General features: G+C 44.5%; 1 protein-coding gene across 1 annotated transcript in view; it reads left to right on the top strand.

The window, feature by feature from the left end:
- The window catches only part of mfsd8 (major facilitator superfamily domain containing 8), a 375,281-nt gene that overhangs the window by 160,605 nt on the left and 191,319 nt on the right, over positions 1 to 23,357 (top strand). The gene's annotated exons all lie outside the window — the stretch shown is intronic.

The raw sequence follows: 23,357 nt of genomic DNA, 5'->3' as shown, positions 1-23,357 counted from the left end.
AGAGATAATTGAGATGAGCGAGCACAACCACCCTCACTCACCCTTCGAGTTGGACGAGTAGTAAATGCTTTTGGGTCGCTTTAATCGTTGCTTCTGAAGTGAAACTGTTGTCTAAATAATCGGGAATAACTACATATTGTATGTAATTGTGTGAATGCTTAAAGCCGTGCAATTAGCCGACTTTTAATTGACATGAAATCATGCCACCTAGCATGTTTTACAGTGTAGCGTTGCACATTTTTCTGGAATACGTCATTAAAATTGGGCACAGTCGAACCTCGTCTTCATGTTGTAGTCAGTAAGGAGCAAAATTCCTCCTCAAAAAAAAAAAAAATTATGTTGAGCCTTAAAAATAGTCGCTTGGGTCAATTGTGAATGCTTCCATTCACTAGAAAAGCTCCAATGTGGATGCTAATATTTCGTGGGCAGAGTTCGGGTTTGAAAATTCGGTGCGCATTTGAAATTTCAAGGACTCCACCGCCCCCTCTACTCCTTAAAATTCGGCACATCCCTGCCCACTAAAATCCCGTATTTGAGGCGTTTGATGATCTCGATGCTTTTTATTTTCGTTTGGACTGCTTGCACTAACTATGTGCCACATCGGCGGGGGGGTGATGACTGATAGAAAGTAAAAAAAAAAAAACCCTTGAAAAAAAAATCTTTCCATGTCAATTTGTAAGCCAGTGCAAGTGCTTTAAATACACAGCAAGTAGCCAAGCGCTGTTTAGTTTGTACTGAATGTCCCTTTTCAGAATGAACATTGCCAAAGACTCGATGCTCTGCCCACACACGTCGCAAACACAAATGATTCACAATTTTGCCGTGTCAATTAGTGTTTCTGGTTTGAATGCGGGAGCAATGGCACCAAATGTTGGAATGGAAAATATTACCAAAAATGACGGGTTCAAAAAAAAAAAAAATATGCATGGCAGGCTGATTGAACACTCTAAATTGTCCCTAGGTGTGAGTGTGAGCGTGAATGGTTGTTCGTCTATGTGTGCCCTGCGATTGGCTGGCAACCGATTCAGGGTGTCCCCCGCCTACTGCCCGGAGACGGCTGGGATGGGCTCCAGCACCCCCCGCGACCCTAGTGAGGATCAAGCGGTACGGAAGATGAATGAATGAATGAATGACGGGTTCAAATCAAAACGGCAGAAATCTTGTGTATTTGACTTCATGGCTATGTGAGGTTTTTTGTGTATCAATCTGATAGATTTGTTTGTCCTTGGAAATGACCAAAATGATGGACTTCCTTAGTTTTTTCAGGGAAGGGATTTGGGAGGCTTAGGGCTCTACTGATATGACATTGCTCGGTGAACCTGACTCATCCCATACACTAGGCCACTGGTGTCAAACTCAAGGCCCGTGGAGCCAGATCTGGCCCACCACATCATTAGATGTAGCCCGCGAGAGCAAATCAAACATGTTGACTTCCATGATGCTTGCTAAAATATGTACCAAAATTTCAAACTCTCGTATGTAATATATAAGAGAGCCATTGTATGTTTTCTTGTTACTAAAAACCCTCATTACAGTAACTTAAACTTTTGTTGAATAAACCATTATTCTTGAATCTATATATATATTGCGCGTCATCCCGCACGCGGTCTGTCCTTCCGTCTGTCCCTTTTCAAAACGTACCTACTTCACCGCGCCGCTGCGCGCCGCCACTGCGCCGCCACTGCGCCGCTCAGGCAGTGGCTCACTACGATTGCGCGGGCATCTTAGCGAAAAAATGTTGTCTACCCACAAGCATTGCAATGAAATTGTTAGTTATTTAGTAGAGCTAAACATCTCTTTATTTTCGCGATAAGCAATGAAGATGAACAAAAAGTTGAACCAAGCAACAACACTTTTGTGGGCCGAAGGCCCACCTTAACAGCCTTCCGCAGGAACTAGCTGATGAGCCGCCCAGAGGGCGGACGAACCAGCTAGTTCTTTATATGGTTTCACAGCCATAACGGCACTCCAAGGGAACCGGTAACTATAATGTGGACCGTGACAAAAATTGGTTTGCCCCCCACGCCCCTGCACTAGGCCAAAATTGGAATATTTGAACAAAGTCTTTGGGACACGTTTGTTTTTTTTAAGGAACCTTTGAAAATGTCCAAAATAACCCTAAAATAGCTTTAAACCAATGACTTCCAGTGAACAGATACTGGACAAGCCAATCATTTGGAGGCAATGCCGTGGCATTTTTGTCACATCAAAGTCCAATTATCTTTTTTATTTTTGAATAATTCTATCCAAGAGTCTCTTCGTGTTCCCATAGTTGTAGAAAGTGACGTGGTTGTGCGCTCACCTGCAGAGTTGATCAACTACATCCAAAAGATTAAACGCAATCTTCCAACCACCGCCCAGTCATGAAAACGAACAACGCATGGAAGTGGCTAATACGCAATTCAAGATGGCTCCATCTGTGACCGGCGTAAACACACTCAGTGCAAGTCCACCACTGTCCCTTCAAGAGAAAACAGTATGAGCGAATCACAAAAGAATTGCCTCGAGGCACAAGCTGGGTAGCTAGGCCGGAGTTACCATAATGCCCGTGTAAGAAATGGAATTGCTTCAACTTTTTTCACCCCTCAAAACAAAGTGTGCAAAATATATATATAATACGAACATGTATTCATTGGGCTGAACCCTTGATGGCCAAGTAGTAAATAAACCCAAACCCATTTTAAGGCACGGACTGGTTTACAATGTTTTGACGAACTGGACAGGAAACAAAAATACAACGGATTCAAAACACAACTCACAATTTCACCAAATGGCATTGCAGGAAAACAAAATGAATAGAGTACAAACAAGGGCAGCACACTAGCGACTGGTTAGCACATCCGCCTCACAGCGCAGAGTCGCAGGGTTTGATCGTGGCTCTCGCCTTCCCGCGTGGGTTTTCTCCGGGTACTCCGATTTCCTCCCGCATTCCAAAAAAAACATACACAACAGGTTAACGGACCACTTGAAATTGTCTTTCGGTGTGATTGTTGGTGCGAATGTTGTTTCGGCTACGTCTGCCCTGCGATTGGCTGGCAACCAGTTCAGGGTGTAACCCCGCCTACTGCCCAGGGCGCCGGCGACTCTCGTGAGTGTGTTTTGGATGACGAATGAATGAATGTGTCTCGTGCCCAAAGTTAACCATTCCTAAAAAAAGAAAAAATATATCTACTATTCACCTTTTCAAAGCAGTCTTTGAGCTATAATGAATTTTGCTACCGTATCATGTTTGACAAATGCTCAGAGGCACAGACTCATGCATCCAATTTTCAAGATAAAGCTTCTTTCAGACCCTGACGGTCGCCAGGTGCATGGGCTCTCTAAGACAATATTGGTTGATGCTAACACCTGGAGTGCAACGCACTGAGAAGAAAAAACGATGCTGTCACAACGAATTGAGGTGAGCGCGACACCGGGGTGATAGCCAGCGAACGCGTTGACACACGCTGGAGTGACTTTTTGACTGTAACCTTTGAAAAAAAACAACAACGAAAATCCTCGTTTTGTGGGTCAGCTGTTTGGTTCTGACAGTACAAAATTTTTTCATTGAATTGACGGCTGATTCTTTGAAATCATTTTCCCCAACAGAGTAATTGTAGTCGAGTGCGGTCTGAATCAAGAGCAAAAATGAAAACACCCGCAAGAGGCGTTTTTGCTCCTGAAAAGAAATCAAACCGGCGTGTTCCTGAAAACGAATCTTTTGATTTCTAGCAGTCATCGGTTTAACTCTGCTTGACAATCACAGGTAAGTTTTTGACTTAATTTGGCTCTAAAACAGACGTGACAAAACACCATCCTGAAGAAAAGAATTGTCTTGAATTCGATTTCCAGGGAGCGCCAAATCGAGGGTTCAGCCCAAAGAAGCGTGTGAGGCGCTTCTTGAGGAACTTCTTGACAGCTGTTTGTTTTCCAGAAAGCGTGGCGGTAATTTATTTATTTCCCTGACAGATATTGAATATGAAAGCCATTGTTTTGCCCGCTTCGTATTCTGGCTGTGGTTAAGGGACCTCACCAAGAACCGAGAAAGTTGCATGAGCAGTCAGCAAACTCTTCCGTCAAAATGACTCTCCTTCAAACACATTATAAATTAGATCAACAAATAAGTTACGAGGCGGCCCGGTAGTCCAGTGGTTAGCACGTCGGCTTCACAGTGCAGAGGTACCGGGTTCGATTCCAGCTCCGGCCTCCCTGTGTGGAGTTTGCATGTTCTCCCCGGGCCTGCGTGGGTTTTCTCCGGGTGCTCCGGTTTCCTCCCACATTCCAAAAACATGCGTGGCAGGCTGATTGAACACTCTAAATTGTCCCTCGGTGCGAGTGTGAGCGTGGATGGTTGTTCGTCTCTGTGTGCCCCGTGATTGGCTGGCAACCAATTCAGGGTGTCCCCCGCCTACTGCCCGAAGACAGCTGGGATAGGCTCCAGCACCCCCCGCGACCCTAGTGAGGATCAAGCGGCTCGGAAGATGAATGAATGAATGAATGAATGAATAAGTTACGTGGCAACGACATTTGCTTGATGTAGAATTAACTTACTGGTTACTCCCAAGTCAACATTCTGTGACGAATGAAATATGAGAGAGGGATGAACACATCCGATGAACCCCCCCCCCCCCCCCCCCCCCCCCGCCAAAAATTGATGTCCAGCTCAGCAGGACCTTGAAACAGGACCGCCAGATGTACACAAAAGTTGTAATTTGTTGTAACTGGATTGGAAGTCAGGGCGGCCCGGTAGTCCAGTGGTTAGCACGTCGGCTTCACAGTGCAGAGGTGCCGGGTTCGATTCCAGCTCCGGCCTCCCTGTGTGGAGTTTGCATGTTCTCCCCGGGCCTGCGTGGGTTTTCTCCGGGTGCTCCGGTTTCCTCCCACATTCCAAAAATATGCATGGCAGGCTGATTGAACACTCTGTCCCTAGGTGTGAGTGTGAGCGTGGATGGTTGTTCGTCTATGTGTGCCCTGCGATTGGCTGGCAACCGATTCGGGGTGTCCCCCGCCTACTGCCCGGAGACGGCTGGAATGGGCTCCAGCACCCCCCGCGACCCTAGTGAGGATCAAGCGGTACAGAAGATGAAGAAGAAGGATTAAGCGGTTCAGAAAATGGATGGATGGATGGATTGGAAGTCAGCTATGTGAACCACTACACTACCATGGGACTCCCTTAACAATTGACGCACATCCATCGGCATGATTTTTAAATGCTAGTTGAGGGTGTAAAACATCCAAAATGATGGCATGCATCGCGGGCGTCACATTTGCCATTTGGATTTAGCGGCACTATCAAAAGGTCTCGTCATAAAATTGCATAATTAGCATCTGGATACAAACAACTGCCTCAATGTCACGCTCCAAAGCAGCCATGTCCATAAATATCAGATTAAACACAGACGCATCGGAAGCATCATATGAAATGATAAACCCGCTGCAATAACACTCATGTGCTTGCGCTTGACAGCCGAAAAAAAAACAACCATTCATAAAACATGAATTGTACATCAGTGAAGGGGGCATCAGGCCAGTGAAAAGAAAGCAGGATTTATTCTGACTCCAGAATATTAAAAAATAAAAATAAAAAATCATTGACAGAGTGAAAATGACAACGAGTAATTAAGAAGGCCAGCTTAAAAAGAAAAGGGAGGCCGCTCGCGAATGGGCTGCTTGTGGTGAAGCATACAGGAGACCGTCGACCAATGTAGGAAACAAACAGTTCTCGCTGCAGCCTTTCCAAAAACAAGCATCCTACGGTGCACCCCCTCTCTCCCTGTTATTTTGTGAAAACAACAACAGCAAACAAAACTCGATATGCTAACTCGCTGGCTCCCACGTCACTCACCAGGGCAGTCCTCACCTTTCACCAGCCGCACTCATTCAAGGTTACAGATACTACAGTGTAGAATTTGAGGTGACCCCAAGTGGGATTACGATACTATTGACACGAGACCAGGAGGATGCTCGTGGACCCCCCCCCCCCCCCGAGTGTTAAGGAGTCCCTAAACTGTGGACCCACTCAGCGGAGACCAACAAAGCAACATATCGACCACATTAGCGTCATTGCGTGTGAGCGTCCTCGACAACATGATGGATTGAGCGCGAGTGGCTGCAGGCAGCAGGCCTCTTTAATTGCTTTGTCTAAATGTTTTATGAAATCGAGATCAAATTTAATCAAGCCCTGCCGCAAACTGCTGATTCACCCCAAAAGCCGGCGGCTGACATTTTTTTTTTTTTAATCGATTGGAGTTCGCCGAGGGGGCTGCGAGAGGTCCGCGCGAGTGGCAACAGCTGAAGGTCAAACCGCACTGGAGCGTTGGTGGTATTTTCCTTCCCATGACAGGGAGGTGCCAAACGGCCACACACGGGGGGACATTTTGCAACTACAGACGGGGCGTAAAGACTTCTGATCAATGGCGTACTCAATCAAGCGCACACTTCCTTTCCCAATGGAGAAGCATTCAACAATCCGTTCACTCACGACACCCTCGAAACCCTCAACAGAAATCAGGGGCCGGCGGCGCAAGATTATTTTCTTTTTTTTTTTCTGCTTGCCCGAGACGAATGAAGCATTCTACTCCAAAGTGCTTGTAAATCACGGGTGTGCAACGGAGCGGACCAGTCGTAAATATTAAGGGGTGGGGACTCGAGGGCTGTCTTTGGTTTCCACTGCAGATGGATCGGCGGCATCGCGGCCGGATCCGCTGCGTTGAAAACAGCGGAAGGATTTCAAAAATTTTCATTCATTCATTCATCTTCCGAGCCACTTGATCCTCACTAGGGTCGCGGGGGGTGCTGGAGCCTATCCCAGCTGTCTTCGGGCAGTAGGCGGGGGACACTCTGAATCGGTTGCCAGCCAATCGCAGGGCACACAGAAACGAACAACCATTCGCACTCACACTCACACCTAGGGACAATTTAGAGTGTTCAATCAGCCTGCCACGCATGTTTTTGGAATGTGGGAGGAAACCGGAGCACCCGGAGAAAACCCACGCAGGCCCCGGGGAGAACATGCAAACTCCACACAGGGAGGCCGGAGCTGGAATCGAACCCTGTACCTCTGCACCGTGAAGCCGACGTGCTAACCACTGTACGGCAGAAATTCTAATGGCAAATTACATTTTTGATTCTCCGCACCACCGGGGACCTCAAACTGTTAAGCAATGAGCCTCATGAGGTGCGCACTGTCTTATCTCACCTCACAACCTAATCAAACAAAAGTCAAAACGAAACCCAGTTGATGAATTCTATCACATTTCGAATAGTGCGCACTTCCTGTGGAGCACTCTGCTATCCTGAAAAAGCCAGCATGAAGATTTAATGATGCTTTAATGTTTTTTTTTTTTTTTTGCAGGTAAATTGCTTGTTTTGATGAATGTTTCGATTCCAATGAGATTGATTTCTTATTAAAAGCTCATTCGGCGTGACCGCCAGCAGAAGAACAGCTATGAATGGACGCATGCATGCGCGCACATGGGTGGCGTTTGATTCATTGGACATTTGTCCGCAAGGCGATGCCGTTGAAGGGAGGCGACGGCTGCGACACAAAGGCATTTCCTGCTTGTTGCGCCGTCCATTGTAGGCCTTCTCAGAGTTATCTGTCAAGTTCCCTGGCGCGCACCCTATTATTTCAATCCATTTGACTGTCCCCGAGCTGGCGCCGCGCTGCACTTCCTGTCCCGGCCATGTGATCAGTCGGATTCCTTTGACAAGGATATCTTGTGATCTGTAATGGCGGTAATACTTCCTGTCAGAAAATGGTCTCTGGAAGAGGGAGACAAAGCCGACGCGAGAATAAAAGAATGATCACGGCAACCCTCATGGGGAAATATGTAGCCAACTCAGAAGATCTAAAACGGGTGCCCCCCACCCCCACACCACCACCACCTTCAGTGTCTTACTTTGCACCACTTGCACATTGCCTGTAATTTTGGTGAAAAATACTTGTTCTGAATGAGGTGTGGCAGAAAGCTTCGGGACTGATGTCACAAAAGTTCGACAGTGCTTTTAGAAATGTTTATTGATGTATGTACCTGTATTTTGTTGTTTTATAACCTGTTATGTTGTTGCCGTAATTCTAATGTGATGAATCCAAATAATGTATTTTAACAAGGGGGGGGGAAATAGCACTCCGAGATATTTTATTAAGTTTTGGCCACCTGGGGGCAGTTTAAGACAGACATAAACATATACACTGTTCTTTATGTTCAAGGGAATAGGAAGAAGTAAAAAACGTATCTAGTTTGATGTGTCTTTGATGTCTTTGATGTGTTATGATGAACCCCACGAGAGCACTTGACAGTCCTCAGATTGATAATAATCATCTGAATTCTTCTCTAAGCTCATCGATACAGCACTATTACTCGTTTCATGGAGAGGATATGACCGCAAGCACTGTTATATTGTCTGCCTACATACAGTTGCTCATCAATTTGTGTTCAATCCGTTATTTAGAGGTTATCTGCACTTTTAAACTTTAACTTTAAAGTTAATAAAATCCATCCATCCATTTTCCAAACCGCTTGATCCTCACTAGGGTCGCGGGGGGTGCGGAAGCCTATCCCAGCCGTCTTCGGGCAGTAGGCGGGGGACACCCTGAATCAGTTGCCAGCCAATCGCAGGGCACACAGAGACAAACAACCATTCACGCCCACACTCACACCTAGGGACAATTTAGAGCGTCCAATCAGCCTGCCATGCATGTTTTTGGAATGTGGGAGGAAACCGGAGCACCCGGAGAAAACCCACGCAGACCCGGGCAGAACATGCAAACTCCACACAGGGAGGCTGGAGCTGGAATCGAACCCGGTACCTCTGCACTGTGAAGTCGACGTGCTAACCACTGGGCTACCAGGCTGCCCAGTTACTAAAATAATAATAATAAAATATGATTATTTATAAAAAATAATACATAAAAACTTGCTTTTTATTATTATTCTGACAAATGTATACCTTTTTTCTTTGAGGATGAACGGGCCTAATTTGGATTATTTTGTTCAAAATTTAAAATGTTGGCAAATATCGGTCCTCAAATGAAACCTCCCAAAACTCACTAATATTAAAAAAAATGATAAAAGAGCATATTCATTGCCTGCATGTTAGTTTTTTTGGGGGGAAAGAAATTAAATTAAAAAGTTTGTCTCTCTCTCTCAGAGACTTTCACGTTATAGATTTACGCAGTGGGAGCGGGGAGGAGGAGGGGAGGGCATTCATAAATAGTATATCCCTGATGGGGATCTAATGTGGCTAGATTGAGTTTATTATCGATTAATGCTCCTTTAAGAGCATGGGGAGGGTTCAAAGGAGTTACGAAAAGGGGGATTAACGCCAGCCGCTTGGAATCAAAGTTTCATAAGGAGCCACTTTGAAAGTAAAATGACATGTTTTCATTGCGCTTCGCTTACCAGCGTATTTTTGAAGGGGAAAAAAAAAAAACATCGACACAGTGAAAAAGACCCCCTAGCCCCCACCAAAATGTACAATCATCCTCATAATTACCCACACTAATTCTAAATCCCCACTTTATCTGGAACTTGCCTGTGGTTGAAAACATGGAGCAAGCAGCAGTGATTATTTGCAGTTCATTAAAGAAATACAGACTTTTCCCCATCTCTGGAGATGTGATGCCACTTTGAGTGTTGGATAATGATGCTGGAAAAAAAAGCTCCATATCTTAACCATCTATGAGACTTTGCTGGAGAATATGGATTCAATGATTTTGTCCGTTTTCTCGATCAGATGAACAAGTGCCAGAGTGAGTCAAATTGCAAAAAAAGACAAAAAAAACCCCAAAAAAACTGCGGCATTGCGCTTTGAAATGTCATATCACAATTACAGCGAGCAGGAACGATCGCGGTTATCAGAACTGCGGCGATATTGCTCAAGAACATTACGGCAGGGATTTGCTCAGTGGCAAAACACTTCTGCAATCTAACAAGCATTTAACACCGTAGAATATAGCAACATTTTAACCAGATAATGCCATTTGTATCATATTTGATACATCCATTTTCATTACGTAACTCATTCTTTATATTACATTAAATCATCTGTGTCAAATTTTAATACTGTAGGTTTAAAATATGATTTTCCCCAAATTATCATTTTCAGATGTAATCTACATAATGTTTATCATTGTGATACGACAAATATCTAAAACAACATTCATTCATTCATTCATCTTCCGTACCGCTTGATCCTCACTAGGGTCGCGGGGGGTCATGGAGCCCATCCCAGCCGTCTCCGGGCAGTAGGCGGGGGACACCCTGAATCGGTTGCCAGCCAATCGCAGGGCACACATAGACGAACAACCATCCACGCTCACACTCACACATAGGGACAATTTGGAGTGTTCAATCAGCCTGCCACGCATGTTTTTGGAATGTGGGAGGAAACCGGAGCACCCGGAGAAAACCCACGCAGGCCCGGGGAGAACATGCAAACTCCACACAGGGAGGCCGGAGCTGGAATCGAACCCGGTACCTCTGCACTGTGAAGCCGACATGCTAACCACTGGACTACCGGGCCGCCCATCTAAAACAACATGATATGGCAAAAATCTTTTTGTGGAATTTGTCATAGGGGTTAATGAACATCTAAGTTCCCAAAAATCCGTTTTTTTCTGGCTATTCCTTGATGGGTCAGGCATTACAGGGTTTTAAAAACGAAAACCATATTAGACCAAAAAAAAAAAAAGAAAAAAAAATTACATGACAAACTTTCATTCATTCATTCATTTTCCGATCCGCTTTATCCACACAACTTTGTATCTTATTTCGAAGGCACGTGTAAACATTACCATAGCGACCAGAGAGTGTTGCGGCCAGAAAGGACATTCCTCATGTCGTGATTCGTGTTTATGATTATGTTTCGAAAATACCACAATTTTCATGCCGGTCATAACATATTAATTCGGCCTTTAGAGGCCGGTTCCTGATAATATTGTCTGACATTAAACCGGTCCGCGAGGCACAAAAGGTTGGGGACCCCCGAGTTACACAACCCGGTACTCCAGAACGCCCCCGCCCCTCCTCTTTCCTAGCGAGCTATAAACAAACGAATTAAGAGGCAATGAAAGGTTTCACCTCACACCAAGGTCCTACCTGACTTGTTGGCAGGCATGCGAGGTTAACCGGGGGAAGCATTAACATTGAACCGGCCGCGACCTCTCTTCTCATAGGGTGTCAAGACCCTTGCTGCCTGACCGACTCCTGCTTGGCTCACCTCCACAGAGTCAAGACCCCAAGGCCGAGCATTAATTATTCCACAGGCCAAAAACGCCTTTGACTAATCAGCAGTTATGGGACCGGAGGGGCTATGTGGGGTGCAGCCTCCTGAGTGGCAAATGCCAATATCCACTCTGACGACAAGGACAAAGGGAGATGTGACTATAGATCAACAAACCAATATGGAAGAACCGATCCATCATTTTGTCAGCCCGGTGTCTAGAGGGTGAACTTGTGTCAATGAGACGACACGTTCGGGCAGGCAGAGGGGAGAAGGTAAACAAACTCATAGTGGTTAATGCATGAAAATGCAAACAAGCGCCTATTATGACTCATCGGTATAACAAAGGAAGGCGGAGGTGACGGATTGCGGCCGTTGTTGGCCCGAGCAAACCTCAAGCGTTGAAAACCAGTCAAGGTTTTTGTTAAAAAAAGGCAAAAGGGAAGGCGAGCCGCGGTTGTCGTGTCATCGTTTGCCCGTCAATCACAATCAATTCCCACATAACTTGACAAAAGCGACGTATGTCGGACGAACGACAAAGCCAAAAATGACCCATTTCCACTTTGCGGAGAGGTGGCGAGAGGGACAAGGAACTGGCGCCTGCAAGTGAACATGCAGATCTAAATGCTGTATTATTTTCTTTTGAGCGGACGCAGAGGTCTCAGATTTGCTGGCTTTTGGAATATTATTATCTCACTAAATCAAAGTTCTCAAACTCAAGGCCCGGGGGCCAGATGTGGCCTGCCAAATCATTTTAAATGGCCCGCGACAGCAAATCAAATCATGCTTGCTAAAATCTGGACCAATTTTTCACATGTAATAAATCAGTGACACATTGTAAGCATTTTCTTGTGACCAAAACCCCTCATTTCAGTTACTCAAACAAAAATTGAATAAAACGTTATTCTTGACTCCTTGATCTGGTTTCAGTCATAATGGCCCTTCAAGGGAAACGGCAATTTCAATGTGTCCGGGGACAAAAATGAGTTTGACATCCCTGCACTAAATCATCAAAGATTTGCCAGAAAGCAAGGGTCAAATCATGGTTTCCTTGAAACCTTGTGATCAAAACCGTCCTTCAAATGAGTGTTCTTTAAAAAGAGCATTCGATAGGAGGTTCCATAACGAATGCTCATTCATTCAAAGCGTCAAAGACAGGAAAATGTCCACATTTATTTCACTGGTGCAAAAATGACAACTGTATTTCCTGAAAATAAAAATAAAATAAAATATCAATCTTTGCTTCCCATGTCATATGAGGATCGCATTTCCAGAGAGCTTTTAACTGACTGAATTATCTAAAAAAGCAACCCGGACTCACAAAAACAATTTGAAGCCGCACTTCAAAAATATAGCTTTCAGCTTTCCGTCTCCAGCACAAAATGTTTTCCAGATGACAGCTCCTGTCCGCTTTTGTCATACGAGACACCCGCCACCCTTGCTCTTCCCCGTCGCACCTCCAAATGCAACCTGGCAAGCATCAGGTGTCCTCAAAGCCATCACCTTACAACTCACAGAGGGTTTCTTTATTTGGATTTTAGTTGTCTGAAAAACACTTTCACCAAGACCCTTTTTAACCCGATGGTTGACACATCTAATCGGCTGATAGAAAATCCCAAGGTCTCCTTGAAAAAGTGGTGCAACTAAGTCGATCAGATCCTTCACGATATGGGCAGCTTTTCACCCAGTAAGTCAGAAAAATCAAAAAAAAAAATAAAAAGGGATGAGTGAGTCAACCGATCAATGGACTGGAGTGTTTTGATCTGCCTTTGCGTTACCGTGGTTACCATGTTTTGTTAGTTTGTCATTTTGTCAGTGGAGTGGTGGGTTACTTCAGTGTTTTTGTTGGCCTGTTTTTGCTTATAAATTGGTTTGTAAGTCGGTTTGGTTGATTGGCTCGCTTTTGCTTCTTTCCTGATTGTTCGGTTAAGTCACCTCAAATGGGATGGGGAGGTTGGGGGGGAAGCACAAACCTGCTTGAATGCCCCCCACCTAATTGAAATGCTGAGACGGCGTAACCTTCAAAGTAAGCGCGGCTTCTTGCACCACCAGAGGGTGGCAAATTGAATCAGGGTGGCACGAGAGACACGCTCAATATGGATGATTTATCTACTTTGACAAATGAAATCACTGTCAGCTAGTTCTTGCCAAAAGAGCTTTCCCGATCCTTGAGAGCACACCCGATATGGATCCCATTGGATTTTGTCAAACATCAGTCGTAGTAGCACTAAAAAAAAAAAAAAAAAAAAAAAAACACTGAATTGCCGTCACGTCAAAATGAGATGGATTCAACTATTTACCTGCAATAACACAATCCTCTATCAAGTTTGTGTGCAACAGTCTCGTTATATGATTTCACACTTAGCTAAACTTTGTGCTATTTGTAGCGCCGCCGGCAGTGGAAGTTTCCAAAACGCTGACAGAGAGACTCCGGTCGGGGCTTTCAAGTTCTCGCAAATGATGCAACTGTTGGTTTACAGAGCTTTAAAAGCGAGGGACTTAAAAGCTTCTTGAATGTACTTGTAGCCGTCTCCAAAATGTGACGAGCGATAGAGATGTCATTCGAGCAAACCCGTCTTTTGAAATGATTCGTCTCTCCGACAGACACCGAAGCCTTGAAAGACCGACTGACCTTTAGTTCGCTGGGAGGCCACCGATGCTAACAGATGGAATTTCAAGTGTTGTTCCATCCGATCTCCGACCCCCTTCCGCCATCCGGCCTCGATCCGGGTACTGAACAGCACCCTCAGTGGCCTGCATCAGTCACATTAATAGCAAAGACAAATAAGCACATTAAGCTAAATGGCTGATTTATGAACTCGTCCACTTTGTTAAATATGGAAACCACAAACAGGAAGTGAGATAATCACCATTGCATAATCCTGAAAGGTACCTTTGAATAAAAAAAAGTGCATGCCTACCGAGGCCAAGATTTTTACAGGATGCCCTACGAATATTAAACATGGCTCTTTTAATGTCTCGTGTTTTTTAATTCCTCATTTAGTTCAACGAACTGTTTTTTTTAATGGCTAATTTTCATATACAATGCTTAGTCATGATCACTCGGGACTACCGCGGTTTTTACAGTCCAGACTTCATCACCGGGAAGTCCGTATTGTTTCCGTTTACTTGGCTGAATTTTTTATGAAGCCCAAGTGCCAGTAAATGCAAAGGGTTTGGGGAAAGCTCCGGGTAATCGACGGCAATCACAATAAGTGTGCCGCAAATGGATCCGTGCTGTTCTTTCACTGACATCTCCGGCGTTTCTAGAATATCGATCACGTCGTATCATATCGCTGTCATTCGCTGCAACCCCTGCGACAAAATTGTCTGTACTTAAATTGAGAGCACTTTCACTCCCGCCCGTACTCCCGTTGATCTATGTAAATCAATGCCTCTCAGCTCCGGTGGCTATGCTTGAAGGGAGAGATGTGAGGTTCAAAATAAGTAGTGGCAACGTTAACAACTCCTGCACTGCCCCCTCTTGGCCGTTTTACACTTGTCAAGGTCAAAACTGATGTGGATTTACAGAAGCCCTAACCACAACCTCTTACCCCAACTTTCAAGTCAACCCTAATCGAGGGGTGTTAAAACAAAAATAATTTTTGACACTGCCCCCGGGTTACTTCCACAAAAAAAGGGGAGGAGCATTGAGAAAAAAAGAGTGGTGGTTAACCGTCTGGGGGTTGCGCATCCCCCATGAGTGTGATGGCTCTGACTAACTACGACTATTAGTACTACTAATAATATCGTATTTTCACGATCACAGGGTGCACTTAAAAGTCTTACGTTTTCCCCAAAATGGACGGGGCGTGGGCAGCCCGGTGAACAAGTGGTGAGCACGTTGACCTCACAGTGCAGCGGTACCGGGTTCGATTCCAGCTCTGGCCTTCCTGTGTGGAGTTTGCATGTTCTCCCCGTGCCTGCGCGGGTTTTCTCCGGGTACTCCGGTTTCCTCCCACATTCCAAAAACATGTATGGCAGGCCGAATGAACACTCTAAATTGTCCCTACGTGGGAGTGTGAGCTCGGAAAGGTTATTCGTCTATGTGTGCCCTGCGATTGGCCGGTAACCGGTTCAGGGTGTCCCCTGCGCTCTGCCCGAAGACAGCTTGGATAGGCTCCGGCACACCCCCCCCCCCCCATGCACGATTTCGATTCCGTTGCTACGTGACTTCGATAAGCGCTCCGCTTGACTATCTGATGATATTTGTGAATGGATTGTGGTTTCTTGGACAAAGGTGCCTACTTTGCAGTGATGCTCGAGCTTTCGAAAAAGCCAGAATCACTTCTGAGGAGCCGCACAGCAACGAGACTGACTCTGACAACGACGAGAGGAAAGCTGCCGTGTTCGGTGGAGAACTTGCCCAGTTGTTCATTTTCAGATATATCTGAGGACTTTGATTTGTGGATGAGGATTGATTCAAAACTAATGTGAGCACAGTGTGAAATACTTCAATAAAAGGACCACCGAACTCAGTTTTGCTCCAACTGCATTTTTGAAAACCTACGCTAGCGTGCTTGCATGCTACCGCGCATGCTAACATTTTGTTTAACCTAGCATACGTTTTACCATGCCTGCCTCCCATAATGCAGTGTGTGTTATGTATGTGTTAAATACAGAAACATCACCCGTAACTGACACTGCACCTCTTAATGCTCTGGAAATTACTGTCATGATCATAATAATGAATTGGTTTCAAACAGTGCTTCGGGCAAATAAATGATTCTACCTAAAATAATAACAGATATACACTAACCCTAAATGTTTAGTCCAACATGTTTGTAGAAGGCACGCATAGCAACAGTATCAAATGTTCACTCGGTAGTCTTTGGGTGAATTAGCAAAACATAATCGCTAGCTTGCTAGTAGACGGCAGCATGTTATCACTTTTACCCTCAGTGATCATGTGAACTATGTTTGACTTTCCAAATCGACTTGCCTGTTGATTGACAGATTGATTGAATTGACAACACGAGCTAACCACTAGCCTACATAAAACACATGCGCAATGTAGGTTGTTACACGGCATTTGGGTTGGCGGGATCTGCTTTCTTCCATTTTCTTCACAGCCATTCTCTCCATGCCCACATTGCCACATTGGCTTTTTACTGTGGAATGCGTTTCATGTCGTCGTGCAGACAAGCGGCGGGACAAACACTGGATGAGCAACTAAGAAAACAATTCCCCTGCTGTTGAGCGCTTCCGCTTTGTATATGCGTGTGTGTCTATTCTCTATTCTCTTGACACCATTTCAGCACGAACAATGGCACACATACCCCCCAAAAAAGAAAAAAAAATCTAATAAATAAATAAGCAAAGCTTCTTCGTGTTGTGCTGTCGGCATCAGCCTGTCTAAATTGTCCGAGGAAGCAGCAGAGCGTGAAATTGACTTCAGAACTGTATGCCGTGTGAGAAGGAAACAGACGCGAGCGCTTGTTTTTCCTCTTTATTCATATTGCGGCAGCTTGGCGAGGAGAAGTTGCTTCAAGATGCTCGGCAGGCAGAAATTAGACTTGGGTGCCAAAAAGGTCCACGGTATAGGTATCAAGCTTGTTTTCTTAAAGGGCCACAGTGTCGTGATGGCTACCCACAGGAGTCTGTTTTTTTGGGTGAAATGACATACATGGATAAGGTGTTTGCTAAAAATCACAGTTTGGTAGGTTTCTTGGTTTTGAGATCCGTAAAATCGGGGAACGAAAATGACTTCTCTTTGGATGTAAACATGCACAGATTCAATGAAATTCAATTCATCAAAAGCTAGAATCTTTTTTCGGTAATTGCAAATCAGTAGTTTGTCTTCTTTTTCTGAAACAAAGGATGAAGACAAATGGAACAGTAATTGTTATCCTCTAAAAAAATACAAATAAAAAACAAACATGACTTAATGGCATTTGGTACTGTTTTGAATGGTCATAATTTAAGCCACTGGGACAGTAGGCACATTTTGAACGTATCACTGCTGTCATGGTCCTGTTCTTGTGAGTCTCCAGCAGGTGGCAGTGGAATACATGTTTTCCATGCGGTTACACCTGTTGCCAATTCATTGCCATGTATTTCAGGACTGACAAGCTGCCTGGTGCTCGTCAGATTATTGACCTTGTTGCTGCTCTCTCTCAAGTGTCGCTTTCTTGACCTCTCGTTCTCGTCATTGTCACTTTTGCCTCTAGTTCTTTGGTAGTATTATTTTGTTTTCCATCTTGCTCGTTTTTGCTTCCATGCAATTGCGTTTCTATCCTCAAATGACTATTTCCTTGCCATTTTGCAAGCGCTTTTTGTTAATGGACTGTTTTTCCTGGTTCTTGTTGGCCAACGATTTCTGTTTATAATTTGTCGGTGCGCTTTTGTTGTTCATTAAATATTTTTGTTACAAAGTTTTGTTTTGTGTCTACGTTTGTGGGATCCGATCGACATTCGGTTCGTCCCAGAACTGTGATAACTGCGCTCTAATGTAGGAATATTAAAATCACGATATGATTCAATTAAAATATATTGCACAATAAACTTAAACACATGTCCCTAAATGAATGTTGAAAACAAGTTCAAGATAAAGAATACAAACTTATTCAACGTAAAAGTAAAATACAACCGAACTGTACTTAGGCAGTGATTCTTTTGCGGACCACTCAAGGGAGTCACTTTGAGAATTACTGCTCTAAGAGGCGAAAGAAAGCTGGAAATTGGCCCCATTGTTCCGATTTTGGGTGCTCGGAACGGGTATGACTTCGTGGACGCCGTTATTAAGATCACCATTGATGCCGCGAATAAAGCAAAAGGGGTCTTTTTTAAAAAGAAATTGAATGGCTCGCAGCAAATAATAGCACCTGCCTGCTTTCATTTACAAAGAACGAATGATTTGGAACTTTCGAGGCCTTCTCCCGAGATCCAATCAGCGCTATGACGCAACACGTCCTCCTTTCTTGCTACCCTGTGATAAATGTGTTTCTTCTAGATGATGTATGTCTATAGTTTATTGGGGGATAGCTGCTGTTGTGAGTAATTGCCTGTCCTGGCAAAACTGGACAATTGTGTGAATGTGATCAATGGGCGTGTTGGTTTGTGGTCTTCAATGCTACTTGTCTTGCAGACTCCTAATTTTATTTTATTTTTTAACAAAAAACTAAAAGGAAGGACTAAATGGCAAGTTTTTTGTCCAAAAATCAAGATGTCATTCTGTGTAAAAAGTCAAAGGTGGATAAAGCACATTTTTTTGGTCAACCACACTGATGTGATGTTCTCGACGGGTATCGAAGCCACCGTTTTGGTCAACAATGCGATCAGCTTTTCCGCATTTGAACACCGAGAGCCAACAATAACTTCCCTTTGCGAACAGCCCTTATTCTGCTGTTTTATGTGAAAGTGTACATATTTGTCAGCAAGAAGGTTCCACGCAGAAACTGAAAGTGGGATGAAAGCCTCGGTTGGACAACCACGCTGATATTCTTTCTCCATAAAAACTGAAAAGTTTGTCAAGGCACAAAGGAGCGGGAGAAGCTAGCACCCGATACAAAAAAAACGAAAGCCAGAAAGTGGTCGAGCTCCACTGAGCAGGCCATTTCTTATCACAAAGTCTTTTGCTAATAGATTGAGACATGTAGAATATAAAACACATTCACCAGTAAACAGGTATGACATTTCAATAGGCGCCTTTATTAAGTTCTCCGGCAGGCGGTGATGTGTCGGAAATGAATGCGACGCCAAAGAGTTCCGTAACGACTCCCAATGGATAGAATTAACGAAGGCTTTATGAAAAGTGTGGGGTGCAATGTTGTGTTTACAGTTTTGATTGACAAGGTACAACATGATGTGCTCCTAACAGCTGTAAGGCATACTGGATACTAAAGTGAGGCATTTAACCGCAGGGGACGACACCAACGAAGATGAATGACTTCTCCTTAAGTCTTGCCTCGACTTCCCCGTTTGAGTTTTAAGCCAACACTCGTGGCTCGCCAACCCGCCGCCACCGCCCCGCAATCGTTTCCCGCCCAGCGCCGGTGCTTCATGGATACTCCCCGGAGAGCGGCATTGAAGCAGTCGCTGCGTAACCATGGGAACGCTCCCTTTAACATAAGCCCATTTGCAGAAGCGGACACTCGCGCATCCGTTTGGCGCGCCGTGCGGGCGACGATTCCATGCCAAACTCAATTTGGGCCGATTATAGGCAAGGTTTATTTATTCAGATATTTCTTGCGAGCCCAATCCTAACCCTCCCTTGATCGTAACGCCACACATTTGAACAGAACCGTGCCCTCTAAGACCAAACCCCAAGACACGACCTCAAACCATAGCCGAACAACCCTCACACTACATTAACCTCTAAACCCAACTCAACTGCATTTATGGGACAATTTAGAACAGGTGTCACCAACATTTTTGAGGGTGAGAGCAACTTCATGTGTACAGATTGTGTGAAGGGCTACCAAATTGATACACGTCTGAAATAACATATTTGTCCAAAATACCTTCAATAATATGAGGATGGGTTATTTTTAATACTTGATGATTTAAATTGTCAGACTTTGATCGTGTTTCGAAATGTCTCACAGTACTGCCAATGTTTGCATTTTTAAATCATAATTTCTACTAGCAAATCACAATGTCCAGGCACTGGCGGGCTACTCAAGTGGTCTTCACGGGCTACCTGGTGCCCGCGGGCACCATGTTGGTGACCACTGATTTAGAACAACCACCACTGCATACAAAGCGCTGTACATGGACAAAAAAGAATTCATACAACTACAAACAATAAATTAATAATCAAGACAGTCGAAAGCACATAAACAGTCAAACTTCAAATCAAGTATCATGCTGAGCCAAAAGCCATCCATCCATCCATCTTCTGAGCCGCTTTATCCTCACAAGGGTCGCAGGGCGTGCTGCAGCCTATCCCAGCTGTTGTCAGGGAGTAGACCGGCAAACCCTGAACTGGTTGCCAGCCAATCACAGGGCACACAGACACGAACATCCATCCGCGCTCAAACTCACATCTCAGGACAATTTAGAGTGTTCCATTAACCATGCATGTTTTTTGGAATGTGGGAGGAAACTGGAGTACAGCTACCCGGAGAAAACCCACGCAGGCATGGGGAGAACATGAGAACTCCACACCGGAAGGTCAGAGCCGGGGTCGAACCCACAACCTCTGCACTGTGAGGTCGATGCGCTAACCCCTCGCCCACTGGCCCGCCAGAGTCAAAAGCCAGAGGATCAAAATGAGTTCTAAGATGAGCTTATTTCTTTCTACCCACATTCTTGCTGCTGGAGGCTGTAAATTTCCCCAGTGTGGGACAAATAAAGGATATCTTATCTTATCTTATCACCTAACCCAAATATCAAAAGCTGATAAGCTAATATCTAACCCCAACCGAATCCTAATGACTTGGCCTTGGACAATAACTCTGCACTCTTCACCCTAATCTCTGTCAGTCACTAACCGCACACTTCACTTTAACGCCTCACATTAAACATTAATGCCAACGCGAATGTCACATCATGACCCAAACGTCTCACCCCAACAGTTAACCTTGAACTCTAAACCCTAACACTTAACCCCAAGACCAAATCTCCAAGTCTACTCGAAAACTTAATCATCATCCGAACAGAACCATTCTCCATCCTTAACCTGCAATTACCCGTTGGGGATGTTCAATTTAAAACTGCATCACAAGCAAATATCCAAGCACCCCCAAAAGAGTGATACCATTTCCAGTGGTGTGGCGCACCTCCAACTTCAAGCTTAATCAATATTTAGCTTTTCCACACCAACTCAGTCTGGTCTGTCCAAACCAAGTCTCGTTGCGTGAATTGATGACGCCCGCTCCGATGAGAGGCCAAACGTCTTCTGAGACAACCGGAGCCATTGTGATCGATTCAATATCCTGAGAAAGGAATAACCTGGTTGAATGAGACTACCCGCACGCATGTCCTACCTTGACTATTGCTGACTTGTTCTGGCTCACAGTGCAGTAAACCTGAAAATGGTCGAACTTTGTTCAAACTCTGCTGATTTACTTGGAAACAGGATGAGCATCATCAGCGGCCCTGCAGTCCATCACTCACCGAGCCTGATTGCCTTCCGTGACGTATCATTACTCCCGCGCCTAATGAGTCACCTCCAAATAAGATGAGGTTAAGGTTATCAATATTGGATCCTTGCCACAAATATGTTGGGCTTGACACATGATGGATCTTTTGCTTCTCGGATGGCAACTTTCGAAGTGACTCATCACTTTCACCTGACCTTTACTTGCGTTGGGGGAGGGGGGAGGGACACAAATTTTAAGTCTTGCGGCAAATTTGCTGGATTGATTAATGCGTGAGTCACTTCGGCTCAACTTGTTTAAATCCGCAGAAATTGTTGTCGGTGCGGCAAAGTCTTTAGCTCCTGACAAATAGTTTGTTTCCACATTAACACCACTCGCCGGGCAAATGAATTTGACGCTGACATTTCGGCTCGTCGTCATCGCAACCGAACGCTTGTTTGTGGTGGGGAGTTTTTGCAGGATGCGAGTAGTGAAACAAACTTAACTGGCACCGATTTGTCCCGGTGAAACCTGTTCCTACGTGGCTACATAACTTGGCAGGACATTATACCAACCCCCAGAAGTCTATGTTAGAAACTTCAAACATCAGTGATGATATGCCTTTAAGGTTGTACAATTTGGAATTGGGACCAATACCCTAACACAGTGTTTTTCAAACTTTTTTGAGCCAAGGTACACTTCTTTCATTGTTAAAATCTCGCGGCACACCACTAGCTAAAAATGTGGGGGGGGGGGGGGGGGACCCTGCTTATTTGAATAATGAACGTGTTATATTATTACTATAATCGTTTTTAACATTGAAGAATGACATTGTAACAGCTTGAATTGGACTCAGAGAAAAACGTATTTTCTCAGCTTTCATATTTATTGTTTAACCGTCGTCCTGCATTCATGCGTCACAAATTCACTCGTCTCTCGTGTAAACGCAAGGCAATTGGCTAGCTGTTGCTGCTCCCTAGCGGTATGCGAGGGTACTACACTCTGGGCGATAGACTGCACAGGCATAAAAATTGAATATTTTCCCGCGGCACACCTGACAATGTCTTGCGGCACACTGGTGTGCCGCGACACAGGGGTTGAAAAACACTGCCCTAACACACATGAACACTCATCTGAACTCTTAGCATAACTCGTAACTATTAACCCAATGCTAACTTTAACGCAAACGCCTACTCCTAGCTACCTCTGAATCGAAATCACCTAAATCATACCACCAAACCTCTTACTGCCTCGATCCTCAGTCTAAACCCATCGATTAAAATTTAACCTTAAATACTCCGTAAAGGGAATTCAAAGCGGGCTTTGTCGGTCATGTTGCCGCATGCGAAGAGTGTGGGCTTTGATGCAATACACGATGTTTGATTTGATCACGAGCGCATCCATCTTTCCTGTCGTCTCTTGATATCATTCAAAAGCATTTTTCCTCAATGGTGTCTCAGATGCTCGGCGGAATTTGAATGCTTGTTTGATTGTGTTAATGCGCCTGCCCTTTCAGTGCACAAGTTGATAGGTTGCAGTGTTGAGTGGGGGCTTGGGGGGTGGTGAGGTAGAGGGGGAAGCTCATTCTTCAAGAAATGAACTTACATTTGCTTTACTTGGCCACTGTTGCAGGATTTAATTAAAGCAGTGAGCAAGTGGTCTTGGACTTCGATAAGAAAAACACCACCCGTCACAAAATGAAATGTGGCCCCTGAGACACTGAGTTATTTATTGCCTGTCAGACACAGTCATTGCGTACATTCAGTTTCATGTTGTGGAAAAATAACGCACAGGAAATTTAAAGACAAGAGACACATTTGAAACACACACACACACATATATATATATATATATATATATATATATATATATATATACATATACTGTATATATATATATACATATACTGTATATATACAGTATATACCTTTATATATTTTTATGATTATTTTTGGTTCATTTTGATTTTTATCATGAACATTCTGCAGCTGTGACAACAGCGTGGCTTCAGAGAAAAAGAGCACCAGTACGAGACTGGCCTGCCTGCAGTCCAGACCCGTCTCCCCTTGAAAATGTGCAGCGCATTCTGAAGCGTAAAATGTGACAATGGAGTTATAATCGACAGCATAC

The sequence above is a fragment of the Hippocampus zosterae genome, chromosome 1, assembly GCF_025434085.1.
Source record: "Hippocampus zosterae strain Florida chromosome 1, ASM2543408v3, whole genome shotgun sequence".
Lineage (NCBI taxonomy): Eukaryota > Metazoa > Chordata > Actinopteri > Syngnathiformes > Syngnathidae > Hippocampus > Hippocampus zosterae.
The sequence above is the reverse complement of the archived record's forward strand: the minus strand, read 5'-3'. Positions and strand labels throughout refer to the sequence as shown.